This window comes from Neofelis nebulosa, chromosome 7, assembly GCF_028018385.1.
Source record: "Neofelis nebulosa isolate mNeoNeb1 chromosome 7, mNeoNeb1.pri, whole genome shotgun sequence".
NCBI classification, from domain to species: domain Eukaryota; kingdom Metazoa; phylum Chordata; class Mammalia; order Carnivora; family Felidae; genus Neofelis; species Neofelis nebulosa.
The window spans coordinates 44,129,943-44,150,801 of record NC_080788.1 but is presented as its reverse complement, the minus strand read 5'-3'; positions in this window follow the sequence as shown (position 1 = coordinate 44,150,801).

Genomic DNA, 20,859 nt, shown 5'->3' with positions numbered 1-20,859 from the left:
ATGCTTCTCTCCTAGATTCTCTCTTCCTTGGAACTTTCTTTTGGTTTCTCACACATGGGGTTTCTCCAAATTGGTGCCATTTTCTTAGACAGCCTCATCCCTCTATACCTATAGAAATTCTTGATCACAGCCTTGGCTTTAGTCTTGCCATTTCTTCCTCTTGTGGATTTGATGCCCTAAGCTTGCATTCTCTTCAGGTTCCCATGCCTCTGGACAATAGATATAAATAATGGCAAAGCATGAATTTTTTTTCCTTCATTTTCTCTTGTTTCTCAAGTACACTTGTACATCACACCTTCGAATCACTCTCTGTCCTAGGATGACAAAAGTTTTCATTCACTCAATATATAATGTGTTGAATGGCTTATATGCCAGGTAATGTGTTAAGTTCTGGGAAGGCAGGTGTATTAACATATAATATTTTCCCTAAATAACACCCTGTATTTCACTGAAATCATGTGTATACTAATGCTGGAAATCAAATCATTGAACACCAGAGGTTTTTTTTGGTATGTGATAAACTCAGACGCTAAATAATTATATTGATCACTGTCTGACTCAGCGTCAGCCCAACTCATGAATGAAGTAGGGGTGCCTAAAGTAGCATGATCTTAGAGATTCCTTGCCCAAGGCTGCACAAATTCTCCTATTCTCTGCTTTGGTTGTGGTGAACAAATATGAGTGATTTGGGCTCAGATTAATTCAGATTCTGTTCTTCATTGTCTTAAGAAAGAGGATATAGGTCCAAGCAGCTTTTATGTGGGAGACAAGGTGGAGGGTGACATCATAAAACTTAGGTGCATGAATCATGGCTCAAAGACCAGGAATAACAAAAGGATTTATTAAGGACTCCAAACCAGCCAGGAATTATCTTGTGAGGGTTGAGTATCTGGCAGGAGATGGGGATGAAGATACAGACTAGAAAACCCTAAAACTGAACTTATGTGAATTTTGACAAGACTTTTTTTTTCTTTAATGCAGAGATTAATCTTACTTGCCAGACCCGAATGCGTATATATTTTTTTTCATTTTGGCTGAGAACCCTTTCAAAGAGATACCTTTAGTATCCCAAAGTGAATTTCAAATGACTATTTCAAAATCTGGGTGTAGAATCTAGAGGAGAAGCCTCCAAACCAGGAATTAAGAGTTATTGGGCATATGAGCATATCAGTGGAGAGGTTGGCAACTGAATTTATAATTATCAACAGTCCAAATACCTTTATAAAACATAATGGCAAAAAAATCAAACCATGAAAGTAATGACTGTCGGTTCTCACTGTGAAAAATGTAATTATTTTTTTTTTGGCATTCAAAATGCTATGAAGACAATTTTAAAATGTAAACAACAAGCTAGGAATATTTTTGCAAAACTTATGACAAAATTGAATATATTTAATAATAAATATAGGGCTTTTAAAAGTCAGTAAGAAAAATCCAATATGCTAACATAAAAAAAGTATATTAGTAGGGTAATGCTCACATTTGGAAAAATCTCAGTGGCTTAGTACAATAGAAATTCTTTTTTACTCTTGTAAAGTCTAACATATATAAGCCTCCTTATTGGTGGGAGGCTTTTCTCCCTGTAAAGATTAAAAGACCACATGTTTTCCATTTGTGGCTCCATCATTTTCAACACGTGGCTTCCAAGATGGTGCATTCCAGGGTACCAACCCATGGAAGAGGAAAAACCTAGAGGGCTCATGTATAGGAGTTTTTACAGGCCTGGCCTGGAAGAAGTACATGTCATGTTCACTTGTATTCTGTTGGTTAGAATTAAGTCACACTCACATGGGAATATTTAAGTCCAAGGGAAGCAGGAAATATTGTATAGTTATGTGTCTAGGAAGAAGAGGAAATGGTTGGTGAACATGTATCTAATCTCTGCCACAGTCAAATTACATGCCTTATAGGAGACATATGTCATATATGTGTATATAAATATAAATATATAATAAAACTAGATTAGTCTCAATTTAAGCCATGACCCTAAGACAACAGATGTGAAAGCACCATGTAGAATCTGCAAAGAAAGTGTTCACAACAGTCTTGCAACTCAACCTCACATCTGGCTCAAGAGTATAAAAAGAATCTTAAGTTATAGATGCAAAGAGGATTTATTTAGAGAGAAAGAGAGGCACTGGTGTTCTATGAGGCCCATACCTCTCCTCCCCACTTGAAAGCCTCATAGAGAGATTTCAATGAGACTACTTGGAGAACATAATCTGTGTCCTCTGGAATGTGTCTGACTCATGCTTGAGAAGTCTAAAGAGAGAAAAGCTGGAATAAGTACCTGGCAGAAGAGGACTAGGGGTTGCAGTTGGGGGAGTAACTTCATTCCTTTCACAAGAAGATTTGTTTCTTGTGGGTCAGATTGGAGGGCCACATGCCAGGGAGAGCTGGTAAGTGGTTGTCTCAGATCCTGTCTAAATATGGGAACTTTAGCAAAGCAAGCTGGAGATATCCTGCCAGATCTTAGAGACTCAGAGAGGCCTCTTAAGTGAGCAGCGAGAAGAATGCACCCACTCATATCAAGGGGATTACAAGTAAGATATTCTCAACAATAAGGTGGGGTGGGGATCTCCAAAAAACCCATAGCAATATTCTATGAGTGGGCTACCTGGGTGGCTCAGTTGGTTAAATGTCCAACTTCGGCTCAGGTCATGATCTCGCAGTCCATGAGTTTGAGCCTTTCATCAGGCTCTGTGCTGACAGCTCAGAGCCTGGAGCCTGCTTCCAATTCTGTCTCTCCTCTCTGCCCCTCCCCTACCCACACTCTGTCTCTCAAAGATAAAAAAAAAGTTTTAATTAAAAAAAATGTTCTATGAGTAAAAGAATGAGCTTAAATACTTGCAAGGACCAGATACAGGGGAGGCCAACTCATCAGCATTAGTAAAGTAAGAATTCTCCTGTGTCCCTTTCCCCTTCTCCCTCCACACAATCCAGCTTTGTAGGATCCGAAACCCAGTAGGTAAGTCAGAGGAGAAGTAGAAGAACTTGATGAGGAAAGAAGAAAAAAATGTTACCTAACCACTATAGGCTGTGGACCTACATGGGGCAAACTGAAGGAAAAGGAATGAGTGGGGTTGGGGAGGGATATTGCCTTTAAGTGAAGACTGATGTTTATATTATCACTCTGGGATTGACATTATTTACTGATCCAAACTGCTTTGTGACCAAAAGTAGCTGAAGGACTTCTCTTTATCCGAAGTGACCTGGTTTTCATCTGGGGGGAGGATGAGTGAGGTTTAAATGTGCACTGTGAGAATGCACACTGTGACTTCAATGCAGTCGTTTCAATACACACGAAGCCATATGTGAAAAGATAATGGCAATGCGCTACAAGGAGACTCTCTGGAAGGTCGGATTGTGGCCAAATGAGTTGCCTGTGTGTGTGTGTGTGTGTGTGTGTGTGTGTGTGTGTATGTGTCTATGTCTTTCAAAGTTTTCACAGTGCACACTGTATTACCATATAATCAGGACAGTGGGCATAACTGTGAAATGCCATAAGATGTACATAACTGTAAGATATTTTACCACCCTGTCTTGTGCAAGATGACTATTTCCTGGATACCTAAACTCAACATCGTGGAAAGTAAAAGACATCGTTATTAGATTTGTGAATATTAAATGGAACGTTAAATTCATTTTAATGGCCATATTAGTATCAGTCTATATCTTATAGTGTTATGATCTATGAATAGAGTGATCATTTCACAGTGTGTCCCTATCTTCTACCATTTTGCTCTCCAAACATCTGTGTGTAATTTCTGTATTTCCTCCTTTACTGAGATCTTTTAAAAATTCTCTCTCTTAAAGGAGGAAATATTTGCCTCCACTTCAAACCCTACATTCTTCAAGATTTCCATCATATCTACATAAATTTCTTCCCCCTACTGATTCCCATAGTTAAGTGAATCTGGACAACATAACTGAGCAACTAACTGTATTTTTTGACTCTTTCCCGGATATTGGTCTTATTCTCTTAACTAGATAGGAAGTTTCTTGCAGCTAAAGAAAGCTTATAGTTCTCCAAATGCCTTGAGCCCCCTAACAACCTATTCCTAGGCACACATAAGGTACACGGACACATTTTTGCATTACGCAGATTTAGGTATATAAACAGTCTTTCTTCAGTCCTGTTCGTCCTGTGTGATAACCCTTCAGATCTTGAACCACTCGGAAAGTTTTTCCTAGCCACATTTAGAAGGCTACTGTTGTTTTTCTGGTTTGTACTCTCTTGCCTTCTGGTTTCTCTCCTGTCAACAACACTCTCTGATGGCCTGCATTTGGGTAGGTTTACTAATTCATATGCCAAGTAAGACTTAGAAAAAGAAGGAAGAATGAAAGTAAATATCTGCAAGTACTTTAAACGACATACACCTGTTGCTTGTTTGGGAGTTTGAGAATGATCAGTTGACTATTTTCTTGTGTCAACTCTGTTTGCCAAATAACAAAGTATTTGAGGAATTACCTACTACTATACTACTATTACTATCCTTAGCTTGAATGGAGAGCCTTCCCTATAAACATTATCTCAATAAATTCTTGCAACATTGATAAAATATACAGTTATTTACTCCCATTTGCAGGTGAGGAAACAGAGGGGTTAAATGACTTACCCACGGTCACTCAGCTGCTCAATACCAGGGGCAGGGTGTCGGTTCATGTTTGCTGGTGTCTAATGACTGTATTTTTTCCACTATTACATGATGCTTCTTAAAAAGCAGTTTCTTAAAATATCTTTTAAGTAGTTTTCAAATAGCAGTTAAATGTGCACTCATTCTAATGACTCACCAATTCCACTCCTATCTACCTAAGAGAAAGCACGTGTCCATATAGACTTACAATACAAATGTTAGCAGCAGCTTATTTGTCATAGCCATTATGTGGAAATATTTCAAATGTCAGTCATTAGATGAAAAGATAAAATGTAGCGTATTTATGTAATAGAATACTACTAAGAAGTAAAAATGTAGGCACTACAAATACATGCAAAACCATGGATGAACCTCAAAAACATTATACTGAATAAAGGAAGTCAGATATAAAAGACTATTTTATCATGTCATTGATACGAAATTTCAAGAAAAGGCAAAACTGCAGAAAACAATCTGATCAGTAGTTCATTAGGGCTAAGGATGTAAATGGGGACGGACTACAAATAGGAAGAGGAATTCTTTTAGGGTAATGAAATTGTTCTAAACTTGGATTGTAATGATGGTTGTGCAGCTGTTTAATTACCACAAATTATCAAACTACAAATTTACAAGTGGAGAACTATATGGTATTTCTACCTCAATAATGTAGTTAAAAGTGAATATAACCATTTTTAACATAAGGATAAAAAATGCATCACTCTAGTCATGATATAGGCATTTCCTCACTCCAGAAAGTTCTCTTGTATTCCTTACTAGTCAATCCTTATTCATTCCATGGTTTAGGCTGGAATGACAAATCACTGACTGATTTGTTTTGCCTATTCTAATGTTCATGTAAATTAAATCATACAGTATTTTCTCTTTTGTTTTATCACTCACTACAATGGTTTTGGGATTTATCTATGTTGCTGCATGTATCAGCTCATTCCACATTTCATTGTACCACTGCTTATTTATTTGTTGATGGAAACTGACATTGTCTCCAATTTTTGGCTGTACTGAATAAAGATACTATGAACACTCATTTATAAGGCTAAACTTTAACTTTGTTCATTTTCTCTATTAATAGTTTTATATTTCACTTACTTCTGGGAATTTTTACTTTCTTCTACTTATTTTGTTTTAATTTGTCTTTTCTAGCTTCCTAAGTAGGAAACTTGGATTGCTGATTTTATACCTTTCTTCAACTCTAATATATCCATTTAAGTCCATAATTTTCCTCTGAGCACTACTTTAGGGGCATGCCATTAACTGTGATATATTTTTATTATACTTCACTTTGCAAATCTATCTGATTTCTTTTATGCTATCTTCTTTAACCCATAGGACATTTAAAAATGTTGCTCTAATTGCAAATGTTCCAAATTTTAGATATCTTATTGCTCAGTTTTGATTTAATATTCCTATGGTCAGAAAACATGTTATAAATTTACCAATTTATCTCCTTTAAAATGTATTGAAACCTGTTTTATAGACCAACCATTGAAAAAGATGTGTACAATACAGTTGTTGGATGTGTTATTCAAGAATGTCAACTAGGTCAATTAGATGATTAATATTGTCAGATCTTCTACAGACTACTTATTGTTTGACTACTCATTCTATTAATTACTGAGAAAGGAATGTTGAAATTTCCAACTATCATAGACAATCAATTTCTCTGTATAGTAATAAAATTTTTGCTTTATGTATTTTGAACCACAATTATTAAGTCAACATATTAAGACAATTACATCTTCTTGATGACTTTATTCTTTTATGATTATTATATATCCCCCTTTATCCATAATAATACTTATAATTTTGATTTTGATCTGCCTTATATTAATGTAACTGCTATACCTTTTGATGCTTATTATTTATCCAACTGATTTTTGATAATTTTATTTTTTATCTTCCTTTGTTTGATTTTAAGGTGTGTTTCTTATGAAGGACATATATTTAAGTCTTAATGTTTTAATTTAGTATGACAGCCTCTACCTTTTAATTGAAATATTTAGTGTATTTATATTTAATGTAATTGCTGATAGGGTTGGGTAAGCCTGTCATCTTAGTATTTGTTTTCTATTTGTCTCTTCTGTTGCTTTTTTCCTCTGTTATGTCTTTTCTGCCTACTTTGTGTAAAGTGAGTAATTCCAAGTATTCCATTTTATCTTCTTTATTCATTTTTTAGATATATTTATTTTTTATTTTATTTTTTTTTAGTTTTTATTTTTAGTTGCTGCTCTAGAGATTCAATATGTATCTTTAATTTATAACAGTGTACCTTTAAATATTATACGTATTTCCAAACCACGTGAGACTGTTAATATACTATAACTGACGTTACCCTTTTACTATCCTCTTTATGTTCTCATCATGTATTTTACTTTCTTCATATGTGATGAATGTCACAAAGCACTACTGTCATTTTTTATTAAATATTAGTAGTCTTGTGAAGATATGAAAACACATATAAATATAAATAATAAATATATATTTTTAAACTTATATTTACTTCCTGTGATGTTTTTCATTCCTTCCTGAAGATCTGAGCTTCCATATGGCATAATTTCACACTCAGTTTGATGAACTTATTTTAGCACTTCTTGTAATGTAGGTATGCTGTAGTTAATTCTCTCTTCTTTTGTATATTTAAATATGCCTTTATTTGTCTTCACTTTTAAGGATATATTATTCATGGGTTTTGAGATTCTAGTTTGACAGTTTTTCCCCCTTTCAGCACTTTCAAAGATGTCTTTCCACCGTTTTCTGGTTTCTACTATTTCTTATGGAAAATCAGTCATAATTCTTATCATTGTTTTTGGGGATATAATGTGGGTGTGTGTGTGTGTGTGTGTGTGTGTGTGTGTGTGTGTGTGCGTGTGTTTCCAATTTGGCTGCTTTAAAGATTTTTTTTTTTAATGTTAGCTTATATCAATGTCAGTATCATATGCTTAGGTTTGGCATAACTGTCTCTCGTTCTTCAATGTATTAGGATGGGGAACTGTGAATGGCTTTAACAATTTACTTAGTTGGTTAAATGAAACCTGGATGTGAAGGTAGCTGACACTAATTGAAGTTGGAATGCCATAACTCCCTTAGTATGTTGTAGAGGAAAGTATCTAAACTTTTAGAGAGATTGGAATATCATCTCTTGATCTCTCTTGCTTGCAAGGGACACAATTTGGGACAATTGAGTTCTTCAGCTATTGTCTCTTCAAATATTTTTTTACCCTTATTCCCTATATCATTTGCTTCTAGAATCTCAATTACAAAGGTATAGATCATTTGATATTGTTTCTTAGTTCTCTTTTGCTTTTTGTCTTCATTGAAAATTCCAACACTGTGACCATCTCTAGCTATGCCTCTATTGACCATTTCCTTTTTTCATCCTAGGTCACACTTTGTTGCTTCTTTGCCAGTATCTTTATTATTACTATCATATTCCAGACACTGTGTATTAAAAACAGTAGGAACTTAACTAAACAATATATACTCTCAGAAAAGAGCGTGTCTCTTTTCCTGTAAGACCCCTAGTTGAGGAAGCTTATTCATCTCTTATGTAGTTTATGTGGGTCTATAATTTGATAAGGCATTTTTGTTAGATTCAGTTTTCCACTAGCTTTAAATATTTTGAGAGCAAAACCAGGGATTTCCCTTCAGCTAGGCCTAGAATTACTGATGGCTCTTTATACTTTACATCCCAAGTTGCAGGTTTCTGGTGAGCTCTTGATGCTTTACATCCAACATTCTAGCTTTCTGAATACTTCTAAAGAAGTATTTCTTTGCTTAGCAGCCCACTGTATACACCTTTATAGGTTACTGGAAAATTCGTTTTATTCTTCAGTTCTACTAGGGCCATGTCTAGGGTAAGTTAAATAAGGCACCTAGATGCAGAACTTCAGAGGTGTACAAGTGCAGGGTTGGGGTCAGAGATTCAATGTATTAGGATGGGGAGCTGTGAATGGTCTTAATAATTTGCTTAGCTGGTTAAAAGAAACCTGGATGTGAAGGTATCTGACACTAAATGAAGTTGGAATGCCACAACTTCCTTAGTATGTTGCAGAGGGAAGTATCTAAAATTTTAGAGAGACTAGAACGTCACAGTGGATTTCATATAAGTTAAGACCTGCTCGCCCACTCCCTCATCATGTCCCTTGCAGAGTTATAAATGCACTCTGTTTATTAAGGCTGTGAAAAATACATTTGCAAATTTAGGGGGCTTCAGTCTCCTCAAAGAGATTTGTGGTGGTTGTTCTCTAAAGGCCATTAACGACAGTGAGAACTGCTACCACTAAACGAGGCCTAGAATGCATAATTGGAATAGAAATAACTAAGAAACTGAGAGAATTTCCATATTGGCTCCTTGACCCATTAACTGAGAGATATGGTAATAATGGCCAAGTGGTAGCCACTGAAAATAGTGAGTCAAAGCAAAACCACATTTCTAAGTGGATTATGGAGATTAGTGATACCATCAAGGACCTGAAAGATAGAGGCATGATGATTCCTACCACATTTCCATTCAACAATGCAGAACATATGTATATTTTGGAATAACTGGATCATCACAAACTTAATCAGGTGGAAAAGATAAAGTGCCCTGTGGACATCAGTGAATCTCTTCCCTCAGCCACCTCCATCCTTGTCCAATGGGCTTACAAATAAAGTAGCCCTGGTGACAAAGATAGAGGTTAAGCTTGGGCTCAGTCACACAGACTTCTATTCATGAAGTCCAAACTGGCTTCTACCCCTACAGAGTGCCTAATCTACCAACAACCTGCTGAGCCCCTGATATGGCATCATTCCCGAGGGGTATCATCCAGCAAGCTGGTGGCAGGTTGTTTACACTGGAACACTTTCATTATGGAAGGAGCAGAGCTTTATTCTCACTTACCGGAGAATAAACACTTACTCTGAATATAGATTTGCTTCCCATCCCTGCAATATTTCTGGTAAATCCACCATCCATTGACTGGTGAATGCTGTACTCACCATCACAACAACTTAAATAGCCTAGCTTCTGATAAAAAACACATTGTATAGCAAATGCAACGTAGCAATGGGCCCGTGTTTGTGGTATCACTATGTTTCCCAATTACCCCTAAAATGGCTGTCCTGACAGAATAGTGGCATGGCTTTTAAGGCTTAGATGCAGTGACAGATAGGCAAAAAGACCTTGTTTAGGACAATGTCTTCCTGGAGGCAGTAGGTGCTGTAAATCAGCAACCAATATGTGGTGCCATTTTTTCCATAGATAGGCTTCATGGCATTGTGACCAGAAGTGAAAATGCAGAGACTGCTTGCTCTCACTAGTGATCTACTAGAACTATTTCTGCATCCATCCCCACAAGTGTGCTAGAGGTCACAATTTCCAAAGGAGGAATGCTTCCACTTTGGGACACAGCAATAGTTCTCTGAAAGTGGAAGCTGAAACTGCCACCTGGCCATTCGGGGTTCTGCAAGACACGGAATGAACAGGCAAAAAAGAGTTTTTTCTCTCTACTAACTGGGGTGACTGAACCTGACTCCTGGGGCGAAAATGGTTTGCTACCACAACATGAGGGAAAGGAGGAATATGTTTGCAATGCAAGAAATCCCCCTGAAGTGTCTTAATACTCCCCTGTCCTATGACTAAACTAAATGGAAACCACAACAACCCAATATAGACAGAACAGCTTATGGTTAACACCCTTCAGGAAGAAAGGTTTGGGTCACTCTATCAGGCAAGGAAACATACCCGCCAACACACTTGCTGAATGTAATACAGAATGATTAGTGGAAGAAAGTAGTTATAAATGGCAGCCACAACCATCCCACTATGTGAAGACTGTAGCAGTTTTGAATATTTCTTCCTTATTTTTACACGAAATTATCTGTGTATATAAAAAGCTAAAAGCAGAGGCTCTGGCTGTCTAGATTTTGAATCCCATCTCAGTCACTTACCTGTTCTGTGAACAGAACTAAGTGTTCAAAAGGAAAAAAAAACCCTCTTCATTTGTCTCTGCAAAATGAGAATAATTATGCCATATTCCTCAAAGGAGTTAGGTAGATTTTAAATGGGTTAATACCTTTAGAGCACTCAGAATAGTGCTGGCCAGGAGGAAGCATTTGGTGGTTGCTGTCAGTATCAGGAGAGGCTGCAGGCATCAGAGAAAGCAGACTCTTACAGATTTGGTTGACTCTCAATGGAAACCCTCCCCAAGATTATCCCAAGTCCCAAAAGCCTGCGTGGAAAAGGACACATTTCCAGGCTTTCATTTCTCTCTGCTTGTTTGTCTTTTTTTTTTTTTTTTGAGGCACCCTCCCCAACAAATGCCAACAAACCCTGGCTTTCTACTCCAGTATCCTCTGGCATTTTCATGAGGATACTCTGAGAATAGCTTATGCTTGAGAAAGGGACTTAGGGGAAGGATAAAAATACTAAAATTTGACCAAGTCTCCAAATGAAAAATACAGCTTTAGGGGAAACCAGAGACATCTCCTTCTTTTTCTTTCACTTTCAAAATGCATTATGATGAATAATGCCCCAGGGCTGGTGTATGCAAACCTCTGCTGTGCTTATGGAGAAAGATTATAATTGAATCCTCTATAATGATGAGCCAAAAAAAAAAAAAAAAAAAAAAAAAAAAAAAAAAAAAAAAAGACCCAAACAGACAAAGCTCAGAGGCTGCAGATCGGCTCAGTTTGGCTTCTAGCCCACAGCACCTACAATTAATCTGCAGTGATTTTTATTTATCTATTTAGTGCTCCCACTAGGCAAGGAAAGAGAGAAAGAGAGAGCAAGAGAGGGAGAATCTAGTCATAATTCAGCCTTCATGGTTAGGCAGCAAGCTCGAAATTGAAAAAGTTATTCAAATGGATAATGAAAAGGGGCTGAGTTTCTAATGTCCTCCTCTATGGGAAAATGGCTTAAACTGTGGGACTTTGCAAATGGCTTACACGTTATTTGTGATGAGATTATTTAACAGTCAGCTCAGTAATGCTATACAACAGCATTATCATCGGGTGAGTGGTAGACCTCTGCACTTGCATCAGAAGGCAGAATGGAATCTCTGAACTTGGCCTCAAGAATCAAGTGGTTCTTGGCTGTCAGTAACAGCCACCAAGTGGAACCAGGGCCCTTTTGTGCTACTCAGATCTGCATTGGTGAAACGGTAGGTACAGACTGTCCTTAAAGACTGTGGCCCTGGACAGAATGTGTCAATAGAGTCAAGCAATCAGTGTATGTCCCTGAGTACAGCTGGGTTGAGAGGAAAGTTTGGTAATCTGACCTGTCAAAAACAGCATGTGGCCAATCCCAGGAGTTGGCGGAGCTGTGGCCACTGCCACATCTCTCTCCCTACCTATTGTGAAGGTCAGCCCTGAAATAATTTCGTCTGTCTTAAGAGTTGGCAATAGACACATGGTGATCACTTGTCCTAACATGCCCTACCTGCAATCCCCAACAAAATGCGATGTGACTTTTGCAGTTACAAAGCACTTTCATGTACAATAGCTCAGGGAAGTAGGTAATACATTTTATCACATATACACATTTATAGATATGAAATAACTGAAGTTTAAAGAAGTAAAATAATTTGCCCAGGGTCACATGGTTAGGTGGCAAAGCAGAGGTATGAACCTGAGGGTCAATAATTAATTCCCATATTTAAACCCATATTCCTTCCATTATTGGAATATTGACACTCTGCTTTTAAAATTTGATATTTTGCAACCTGGAGCAATACTATACAACAGAACTCTCTGTAATGATGGAAATATTCTATAACCTATACTGTCAAATATGGTAGCCACTAGCCAAATGTGGATAGTATGACTGAAGAAATGAACTTTAAATTGTATTTATTGTAGTGAATTTAAATTTAAAAATCACAGGTGGCTAGAGGCTACCATATATAGTAGCCATATTAGGCAAAAGAAATCTATTTATCCATTCAGTACTCAGGAAACCTATCCCTACTCTAGGCAAATACAGTGGTTTAGAGCGTGCAAGTCAGGATCAGATAGACTATTTCACACAATATCCAGCTGAATGAGGTAGTGATAAGAAAGGAGTGGGAGCTTTGAAGAAATTCAACAAAATGGCTTAGAAATCTGAGAAAATTGAAGTCTGGGTGCTTCATATATATCAACGTTACTGTATTAATAATAAAACTGGGAAAAGAAAAAGAATATAAGAAAAAGGAATTGGAAAGGAAATACAAGCATTTGTTAAAGTTTTCCCTGGGAGTGTCCACCTCATGTAGAACCCTGGAGAAATTGCAAAACGTGGCATTTAGAGGCTTCATCCTGCCTGCAGAGAAAGGAAGTGTAGCAGGTAAGGGATCCTCATAAGGAAAGTCACAGGAGCAACTATGAAGGAAACCACAGAAACTTCATGCCAACAGAAGGTCTGAGACAAATATAGGGTAGGCACTCAGCTCCAGGATTTAGATTACAAGTAGAATAGTTGAGAGAAAGGAGCCATGGATTTGCCTCTTTGAAGCAATTAAAAAGAACATAAGGTAAGAATTCAGAACATAATATCTAAGAATTAGAAAGAAAAGTTACAGATTATATAAAGAACCTACAAAGCTCAACACCCAAAAACAAATAATCCAATTAAAAAATGGGCAGAAGAAATGAACGACATTTCTCCAAAGTAGATATACAGATGGCCAACAGACGCATGAAAAGATGCTCAACATCACTCATCATCCGGGAAATGCAAATCAAAGCTACAATATCACCTCACACCTGTCAGAAAGGCTAAAATAAACAACACAAGAAGCAACAGGTGTTGATGAAGATGTGGAGAAAAAGGAACCCTCTTGCACTGTTGGTAGGAATGTTAACTGGTGCAGCCACTCTGGAAAACAGTACGTACGTTCCTCAAAAAACTGAAAACAAAACTACCCTACAATCCAGTAATCACATTACTGAGTATTTACCCAAAGAATAAAAAAAACACGAAATCAAAGGGATACATGCATTCTTATGTTTATAGCAGCATTATTTACAATAGCCAAGATAGGGAAGCAGCCCAAGTGTACATTGATTGATGAATGGATAAAGAAGATGTGGGGTGTGTGTGTGTGTGTGTGTGTGTGTGTGTGTGTGTATATTATTCAGCCATAAAAAGAATGAAATCTTGCCATTTGCAACAACATAGAGCTAGAGAGTATAAAGCTAAATGAAGTAAGTTAGAGAAAGACAAATACCATATGATTTAATTCATTTGTGAAATTTAAGAAACAAAACAAATGAGCAAAGGGCAAAAATGAGACATGGGGGTGGGCAACCAAGAGACAGACTCTTAATTAGAGAGAACAAACTGATCGTTACCAGAGGGGAGGTGGGGGGAATGAGGGAAATAGGTGACGGTGATTAAAGAGTACACTTGTGATGAACACCAGGTGATTAAAGTAAAAACGCAAAGACAAGAAAATGGGTTGCCTGGGTGGCTCAGTAGGTTAAGCATCCCACTTGGGCTCAGGTCATGATCTCAATGTCTGTGAGTTCAAGCCCTGTGTCAGGCTCTCTGCTGACAGCTCAGAGCCTGGAACCTGCTTCGGATTTTGTGTCTCCCTCTCTCTCTGCCCCTTCCCTGCTCATGCCCTGTCTCTCTCTCTCTCTCTCTCAAAAATAAAAGAAGAGAAAAGAAAGAAACAAAAAGAAGAAAAGTTCCAGATTCTGCCAGAGGTTTACTGTCAGGATATAGAGGAAGAAGCAGGAGGACCCTGGATGGCCACAGTCCCACAGGAGAATCCTGAGGACAAAGCAGAAACTATTGAAGGACAGCTCTAGGGGCTGGAAGCAGCAAAATCAAATGTGACACATTGATCAGGATACTCTTTATTGTGAGCAGAAAAAACCTGTATTATGTTTTAAACAGTAATGAGATTAATTATTTCACATGAAGAGAAGTCCAAGTGTAGAGTGGGTTCAAGGTTGATTACTTTTATTTCGTTTAATTGTCATGACAGTTTCATAAGGAAAGTCCAATGCTTAGCCATGAAGAAGGTGAGGCTTTAGAGGGTTAAATTATTTGTCATATAAGGTGATAAGAAGCAGGGCCAGGGTCAAACACATAAAGCCTTGGGTATAGAAAGTAACTAAATACTACAATCTGGTGAGGTTTTATTTATGTAAAGAATTTTTAGTGTTTTATGACAGCAGTAGAACAAGGTTATTTGGTATAACTTCCATTTTATGAATGTCAGAATGTTGGAAATATACCCTAAAATACCTCAAAATATAGAGCTTCTTATCAGAGCTACCAGGTATCATTTCATGGATTTCCATTCCTGAGAAAAGAACAACAAACAAACAAATCAAACAATGCATCCAGTGGTGCCTGCCTTGTCTCCCTGCAGCTCTGTGCCCACCTAGTGACCAAGAGCTGTGTTCTCTGATGCCAGTCTCACTGCTTTACCCACACATCCCCAAAGGCTCCTGGTTCTGTGAAAATGAAGAAATAGTGATGGGCATGCTACAGATAAAGAGCAAAATTAGGAGGAAGACCCAGCATCTGCAGCTAATGGGTGTGGGGATGACCAAACCAGGAGAAACTGACTCTCCGTTCCTTCAAGGACAAAAGAGAGTCCTGTTCAAATCTAAGCAGGTGCAGTCTCAAATGTTGAGCCATCTGACCTTCCCATTCTATTAAAAGTCTCAAACTGGATTTTGCATCAAAAAGTAGCCCATAAATCAGCAAAAAAATGAGCCCGTAAGCCTGCATGAAAAAGACTTCAAAACATATGCAGCCTGTATATAATGTAGTGAAAAGGTATTATTTTTGGTTGCAGAGAACCTCTATGACTGGAAGGTCTAAAACATATTCAGTGCATAGATCCAAGCTTAGCTTAGCCTATGTGAAGAGCTAACATATTTTTCAGAAGATAATTATCCAGTTATTATCTTATCTGTTGCCAATGTCACGTAACACTGAGAAATTGATCAGCATACAGCCTAAAATGTCTAAGACTTTGGAATGAAAATAACTGGCAAATATGGATTAAATTGATAAAAATAATTCTAAACATGATTAGAGTCACTCTGTTGTATATCCTGCACAGCAGGTGGGAAATCCTTGAGAAGAATTAGGGAAAGGTTTAGGGAAAGCAGATTAATGGAGAAAAGATTAAATGTGTTTCAAAAGCAGTACAAAACATATTTTAAATGACAATCCTTCCATGGGCAATGTTAAAAGGTACTTGGGCCCATGCAAAATTCAAGCACTTGGTTTAAATGTAGATCATGTAGTAATAAATGGAAATGTGTCCTTGTAACAAACTGTGGACATGGAAGACACTTGGAAGGGACAAATACAAGTGGAGATTAAGCTTTTTTTGTCTTTTCATTTAATTGTATAAGTGACATAGAAAAGCATTCTTACTGTAAAAGATTCAAACGGTACCAAAGTATAAAAAATGAAATGTAAACATCCCTTTGGATGCCATAACTTTACATACATATATAAATGGTTAACACAGGATCTTTTATGTTAACATATGGCTAACATATTATCTTACATCATGGATATTCCATAATTTATTTAGCCAGTATCTTATTGATGTTATTGAAAGTGTTTGCAAATGCTTTATTATAGCAAAAATTCTAAAGAAGGCTTGTCTGCCTATTTTCTAAGAAATACCTGAGAAGGCATCATTTCTAATACATTCACTAAAAACTTTCTCAGGACTATTATAGATTGCAAGGTAGTCTATAATGAACCAAAATAGATGCCAATCCTGCCTTTATTGATCAGGGCCAGGTAGCCCTTACCATGACCCTTCTTCTTTGCTTACTGGCATTTTAATTGGTAGGACTCAGGAAGGGAGGCCCATCACATCTCCATCTCGCTGAATGCAAAGCCAAGTTAATTACTCAATGTCTCCAGCCTTCAGTTTTCTTTTGTGAAAGATGAAGATGATAATCCAACCCTGTAAGTTTGTGTGAAGATCAAATGTAGCAAAAAGGCATATAATGTGACAGAAGAGTTAAGACTATGGGCTGAAGGAGAGAAGAGACCTAGGATTGAATGGCTGTTGCACATCACTTACAAAACAAGGGGCTCTGAAAAAGTCTTTTAACCTCTTCAAAGCTCAATTTCTTATACACATAATAAATATTAAACTTTATAATCTGATTGTGAAAACTAAATAAGATAGTGTGTGTTAACATTCAACCTGGCATGTGGAAAATATCTAGTAATTCTCTTACTCCCAAATGTTAATTTCCTTCTTGTATTCCGTTCCTTCTTGTTGATTGCAAAACTTCAAGTGAAGCATATAGGGTGACTTCATGAAGGACAGGGGGTGGCATGGTTACTAATGCTTCTTACTTTGCAGTTTTGCAGTCAGTTTAGCTTACACTGTGTTGTTTGATCCTCACAGAAAACCTCAGGATAGCCATAAAATTTTAAGGTTGTTTTCCAGGGTTTACCACTATAGAAAGACAATTCCCTCTGGGTCTTTCATATTTTTGCACATCTGTGAGCAGGGCACTCACAGCTTTTTTTGTGGACTATCTTATTAAGGATATTTCTATAATGAGTATCAACCTCTCGAACAAAGAGCAGATTTGCTTGTCCACTAAAATAAAGATCATATTTCTTTCTAGGACAAGGGCAGGTTTGTGCCAACCTGTTATAAAGGATTTGCATTTCCTAAGCCTGGAGGTTCTCAGCTGTGATAGGAACCAATGTGTGCTCAGCACCCACCTGGGCCACATCATTCACCCTCATGCAATTTTGGGGCAAGAGAAACTGATAAAAACATGAAACTGCCTGTGCATGAGAAGTAAGTCCTTTGTCTCTGACCCAGGAATCTCATGTCTTCTGCCAGTACCATAAACTTGTAGTAGATTAAGTTGTTAGCTTCCAGTGGAATAAAATTATAGACCCTTTAAGAAAGTTTTAAGTTTTTTTTTTAATTTTAGAGAGAGAAAGAGAGTGAGCACGAGTGGGGGAGAGGGGCAGAGGTAGAGAGAGAGAGAGAGAGAGAGGCAGAGAACCTCAAGCAGGCTCCATACTCAGCACTGAGTCTGACATGGGATCGACCTGAGCCAAAATCAAGAAAAATCAAGAATCAGATGCTCAACTGATTAGGCTCAAAAATCACTTCCTCAGGTAGTCAATCTTCTCTGATCCCATAACTATGTAAAATCCTTCTGTTATATCCCCACCATCCCTTTCTCATAGCACCTGCCACAGTTGATATTTTACCTTTATTTTATATCACACTTATTATTTTATATTTATTTACATTATTTGTATGAATTTGTTTCCTCCTACCCTGGACTATAAGCTCAGTGGAGAGAATGACCAGGCCTATTTTCACACTCACTACAGTGTACCTTTTACCTAGTACGTTGTTCAGCACATATAGGTTGAATGCTAAATAAATAGGGTAAGAAATGTCGTATAGATAAGAAAAGTGAGGCACAGAGATGATCACTGTTTTTCTTTTTTTTTTAAGTTATTTTAATGTTTATTTTTGAGACAGAAAGAGACAGAGCATGAATGGGGGAGGGTCAGAGAGAGGGAGATACAGAATCTGAAACAGGCTCCAGGCTCTGAGCTGTCAGCACAGAGCGCGACGTGGGGCTCGAACTCACGGACCGTGAGATCATGACCTGAGCCAAAGTTGGCCGCTTAACCGACTGAGCCACCCAGGTGCCCCGATCACTGTTTTTCACAGTCACACAGTGATCAAGGGAAGCATCAGGTCTAACATTCAGGTTTACTAAAAGTATAAGTTTCTTTCTGTAATGTTGTGTCTATGAATCCAGGACAGACTAGAAAACTCTGCATAAGGGGGACAGTATATAGGAGGAGAGTCTGGAGGGTGGTTTATTTCAGAAAGGAAGTTATGTTCATGTAAACACTGAACAAGGAAGTAAAAGGAGAATAGATAACAAGGAAGGACCATGGAACCAGATGTTACATCCAAATGGAAGGAAAGGAAAGGGCTTAAGTGGGATGGGGCAAGAGACATGGTAGCAGGAGGCTTGGGTAGAATAAGGACTGAAGACTGGTGTGGATGAAGTTAAGAGATTCAGGATTTGATCTCAAAGACTGGTATCCTGGCACTTGTTCTAAGAACACAGGCATCTTCTTAGGGAAATGAGACTTATATAAAAAGTAATGATAGTTGTCATTTATTGGGTGTCTGGTGTGTGTCAAGCATTATGCTAGATGTTTTACACCTAGCAGGTTTACATCCATTTTGGCTTGCCCTCCAGACAATCCTCTGAGGAAAATGCTAATGTTCAATCCTGGCTTGTCCTTTCTCCGTCTATTTGTTTCCAACATTCTAATCATTAAGTGTGTAAAATTTTTCTCACTTCTTGTGTTTCTTCTCACTTTTCTACTCTCTGTGTCTCCTGGTCCCTACTCTCCCATCATTTTCACAGTGCTCGGGGCCATACAATATCCACCATGGAATTCCAACAGGTCTGCCTATCCCCAACCTCCCACTATTAAGCTAATTGCCACTAAGGTTTAAATGACTCATGGATCCTTACTTCTCCCAAGGACCTCTATATTAGAATAGAGTACTCTGGGAGAAGTATTTAAGGTATTCTTGTACCCAGAAAAATGAATCTCTAATGACACAGTTTCAGGAAAAGACGCAAGATATTTTTGAAGGGCAATAGGATTTACTAGACATTTGAAACTGCATTCATACCTAGGTCTCCACTAATTCAAGCTATTGAAAGATTATCCCTTCTTGGTCATATAGCTTTCTTTTTTTTTTCCCCCAACTTCTGTGTTAAAATTCTGTGACAACACATGGCCCGTGGGCAGATATGAACAATTTTCTTCATATACAGATAGAAGTTCTCTCCTCTGTCAACTACACCTCCATGGTATCTCTGGGAAATAGGAAAGTTGAGCTGTCCCCAGGGTCTGGCGAGTTAGGGCAATTGTTTTGTTCCCTTTCCTACTGTGAAACAATTGTGAGCAATTGAAGAAAGATGGCAGGACAAGAATCACTTTTTGAATGTATATTATATACACAGTACAAGAACCATTACAGGTCTTATGACAGTAATGATTAGTTGATTTATAGTTCATTGAGGAATTGGCAGGTGACATGGAGAGCTCTTTCCCCTGTCATAGCTGACTGCCTAGCAGCTCTATGAACAATTTAGGTATGTTCTTCAGGACCCCTTTCCTTTTCCAGTGGAAATCATTTTATTCCTAAAAGGACTAGGATTCCTGGTCACTGACCTATTTCCTCATTATTGGATTGTACCTCTTTGCCTAAATCCTTTGTACTGGCACTTTAGTTGAACTGTCTACTTGGCTCATGATGTTGGTTTCATTTGGGGACATAGTCTCTTGGACTTTCTTTATTCCTGTACTGTGTAGACCCAAATAGTGATCCTGCTATACCCTCTGCCCAGAGCAGGCTTACGGGATTCCAATGTTCTGGACTCCCATTTGTCGGAGAAGAGAATTTTGACAAAACTCAGCTAAATGCCTTGTTTTGCCCTCATATGACAATAAGAATTATTTAGTCAAGTGAATCCAAAAAAAAGTTACAATGAGAGTACTGCTTAAGCCATTATTAGCACACTGGGTAATTCTTGCTTAGATTTCTTCCCACATAAAAGGGAAGTCAGAAATCATGTCTCAGAGTTTGGTTTGAGTATGGAGATGTGGTGGGACAGGTGTTGAGCTACTGGTATAAAATTGAATATCATATGACAGAGTGTCCAGCTGCAATCAAAATAAAAAGCCAAGCCGTTGGGACAACCATGATGAAAGTCTGCATAGCTGGGCCAAGAGCAAGAATCTAGGTACTAAATAATGGAATTTGAGGAGACCTTACCAGAGAAAGAGAGGACTGGAGATCAACTCTCAGCTGCTGGAGGGAATCTCCCAGTACTTTTTTTTAAATGTGAAATTTATTGTCAAATTGGTTTCCATACAACTCTCAGTGCTCATCCCAACAGATGCCCTTCTCAATGCCCATCACCCACTTTCCCCTCCCTCCCACCCCTACCAACCCTCAGTTTATTCTCAGTATTTTAGGAGTCTCTTATGGTTTGCCTCCTTCCCTCTCTGTAACTTTTTCTTCCCCCTTCGCCTCCCCCCACGGTCTTCTGTTAAGTTTCTCAGGATCCACATAGGAGTGAAAAAAAATGCTATCTGTCTTTCTCTGTATGACTTATTTCACTTAGCATAACTCTCTCCAGTTCCATCCACGGTGCTACAAAAGGCCAG